The 3,496-nt window shown below is 44.5% G+C and overlaps 1 long non-coding RNA gene across 1 annotated transcript; it reads left to right on the top strand.

Annotated features, from left to right (window-relative positions):
* The first annotated feature begins 344 nt into the window (after nucleotides 1-344).
* On the top strand, nucleotides 345-615 carry LOC309496880. The gene is made up of 2 exons (XR_014205268.1): nucleotides 345-426; nucleotides 576-615. It is a non-coding gene; the product is annotated as an uncharacterized lncRNA (long non-coding RNA).
* The last annotated feature ends 2,881 nt before the right edge of the window (nucleotides 616-3,496 follow it).

Here is a 3,496-nt window from a genome sequence, read left to right as displayed (position 1 = left end):
TGATGGCTTACACCCAAGCAAATTCGGAGCAGATCTTCTGTCGGATAACATCTCCAAAATGTTAAATACCGCTTGACTAGTAACCAAAAGTCCAAATCATAGTCTCTGCTGCACCAATTTAACTGATATAAATACTAGTGTAGAACATTGCATAGAAACCGTGTCTGTGCTGCCTTATGGCAGTCTATAATTTAATAAATAAGTTAAATGGGTTAAAATGTTTAAAAAAGCATTTCTAAAAGTTTCTTATAGTATTTCATGTTTATTTGTAAGTTTTATTTAAAAATATTAGCGGACAATTTCATTTCCGCTTCTGCCGCACTAACTTCCGGTTTCGGTTTCATGGTAAACAAAGCAGGCGGAATCCAGCATGACACGGTCAGCGATCTGTCGCCATTCTCTCTAAAGCTCTGACAAGGCAATGCCGTAAGTTTATATATGTGTTTATAAGGATCTTAAGTAATGTATTTTTGTATTATCTGATTGGGAAATGCACTTTAAAGCGCCGATGTATGACTTTAGTTTCGTCTGTATAGAGCTCAGTTTTTCTAAGAGCATGTTGTGTATGCTTTCAGTTTTCACCATCTGGAGAAGAAATTAAAATGCAAAAACGTCCCTTGTGGTCCTGGTCTTCTTCAGTGGTTTATCTACGTGTCATTTGGCAACATTATAGTGAAAAGGCAGCATTAAGAGCTTCATCGTGGTCAAAATGGCAGCTAGCAAAAGATCTGCTACAAATGCTTCAAGTCTTTCATCCTCATCTGCAAGCAGTGCCGCTCGTGCTCGGGCCAAAGCAGAAGCCGCTAGTGTAAGAGCCTCATATGCAAGCAAGGAAGCACAGTTAAAAGTGGAAAAAGTGAAAATCGACACAGAGCTACAGGTGCTAGAATTACAAAGAGAAGCAGATGCCGCAGTAGCTGAGGCAGAGGTGCTAGAAGAAGCAGAGGCAATACGAGATGGGCATGAGAGCCGAAGATCAGAATCAGATAGAGTTAAAAAAGAAAGAACATGTGAATATGTGAAATCTCAAATGAATGTGAATAAACATAATGACCCCGCTCCAGTCACCTGCAACCGAAGTGTTGAAATAGAGGGCACATTCATCACATGGAATCCTTCTGAAAACGACGTTTCAGACGCAGAGCCTTCACCTGTTAACACTAGGCCCAGGCACCACAACCAACACACATCTGTGACTATCCAAACCACATCTTCCTCTCCTAAAGGTGAGAATAAACCAAAAAGTAATCAAACAAAGAACGCACTCAACCCATTCTCCAGCCCTTTCGTGCCTCTTTACAACTCACCTGGTAGCACGTCACACCAAGCAGAGCCACTTGCACAATATATGGCACGCCGTGACCTCATCACTTCAGGTCTATACCAATATGATGACAAACCAGAGAACTTTAGAGCGTGGCTATCCTCATTTACCGGGGCTACAGCAGACGTTCACCTCACGCCAACACAAGAGCTCGATTTGATGACAAAATGGTTAGGAAAGGAGTCAAGCAGTCAAATTAAACGCATTCGCTCTGTGTATGTCAATAACCCTGCATAGCTTTACAGAAAGCATGGGACAGACTCCAAGAGTGTTATGCGGCTCCTGAAATCATCGAAAAATCGCTCTTCCAGAGATTGGACAGTTTTCCTAAAATGACAGCAAAGGATAATGTGAAACTCAGGGAACTTGGGGATCTGTTACAGGAGATTCAAGGAGCAAAAGAGGATGGGTATCTGCCCGGTCTTCTCTATCTTGACACGTCACGCGGAATCAGGCCAATTGTGGATAAACTCCCATATGGAATTCAGGAGAAGTGGATGTCACTAGGTTCACAATATAAGGAGGATCATCATGACTGCTTTCCACCTTTCAGTTACTTTTGTAAGTTCATATGCAAAGAAGCTAAGAGACGTAACGATCCAAACTTTAACCAACAGAACAGCCAAACACAATTAAAATTAGAAAGACCCAACCTGAGAAACTTTAGCTCCGCCAAACCCATCTCCGTAAATAAAACTAATATTACACCCCCCAACAAGGACTTTAAAAGCAACTGCCCGCTGCACAATAAGCCCCACCCACTCAATAAATGCAGGACATTCAGGTACAAACTGCTCGATGAAAGAAAGGCCTTCCTCAAAGAGAAAGGAATCTGTTTCAAGTGCTGTGCTTCGGACACTCATCTCGTTAAGGACTGCAAATCCACAGTAAAGTGCTCCGAATGTGAAAGTACGAGCCACGAAACAGTAATGCATCCTGGCCCTCCACCACAAACCTTCAAGGCTCCTGCTCCCGCACAAGAGGGTGGCGGGGAGGGAAAATATATCTCAGATAGCATCGCAGTAACCACAACATGCACCAAAGTGTGCGGTCCAGGTCAGTGGGGTCGTTCTTGTTCAAAAATATGTCTCACAAAGGTGTATCCAGAGGGTCACAAGGACAGTGCGGTTAAGGCTTACGTCATACTTGATGATCAGAGCAATCGTTCCTTAGCCAGGCCAGAGTTCTTTGATCTGTTCAAGATCAAAGATAAGCTAGTCAGTTATGATTTAAAAACATGTTCAGGCCTCGTTGAAACATGGGGGAAAAGGGCTGAAGGCTTTCACATTGAGTCTTTAGATGGGTCTGTGGTAATCCCACTCCCTCCTCTCATTGAATGTCAGGACATTCCTAATGAAAGAAGCGAGATCCCTACACCAAACGCTGCACGGCACCAGCCACACCTTCGGTCCATAGCAAAGTACATTCCAGAGCTAGACCATAAGGCAGAAATACTTCTACTGCTTGGGCGAGATGTTCTACGTGCACACAAAGTTAGGGAACAAGTTAATGGCCCTCATCATGCGCCCTTCGCCCAGCGCCTAGATTTAGGGTGGGTCGTAGTCGGGGAGGTGTGTGTAGGTAAGGTCCACAAGTCCACAGTCAACTCATTCAAGACAATTATTCTTGAAAATGGCCGCCCCAAAACTTCCGTCAGCTCAGGGAAACGCCATGCATTAACAGGCACTCTAAGGCTCCAGAGCAAAGTCTGGGACAGTCAGTTTTCAACCACAGCAAAAACGACAATGAGCCAGCTCCCTCCATAGATGACACACTCTTTTTAGAGATCATGGGCGAAAGCATGTACAGAGACGATGACAATAGCTGGGTCGCCCCACTTCCTTTCAAAGAGCCTCGCCGGAAAATGCCTAACAATAGAGAGCTAGCAGTCAGACGTTTTTTGTCTCTCAAACGGAGCATGCAAAAGAAACCCCACATGCAGCAGCAATACGTGGAGTTTATGGGAGGGATTTTCTCCAACGGTCACGCTGAGATAGCGCCCGCTCTTAAGCAAGGAGAAGAATGCTGGTATCTCCCCACGTTTGGGGTCTACCACCCTCAAAAACCCAACAAGATCAGGGTAGTTTTTGATTCCAGTACCCAAGAGGACGGTGTCTCACTCAATAGTGTACTCCTCACTGGCCCCGACTTAAACAATAGTCTCATTGGGGT

The sequence above is a fragment of the Leuciscus leuciscus genome (assembly GCF_965113295.1).
Source record: "Leuciscus leuciscus genome assembly, chromosome: 4".
NCBI classification, from domain to species: domain Eukaryota; kingdom Metazoa; phylum Chordata; class Actinopteri; order Cypriniformes; family Leuciscidae; genus Leuciscus; species Leuciscus leuciscus.
This window is presented reverse-complemented; position numbering and strand designations above follow the sequence as displayed.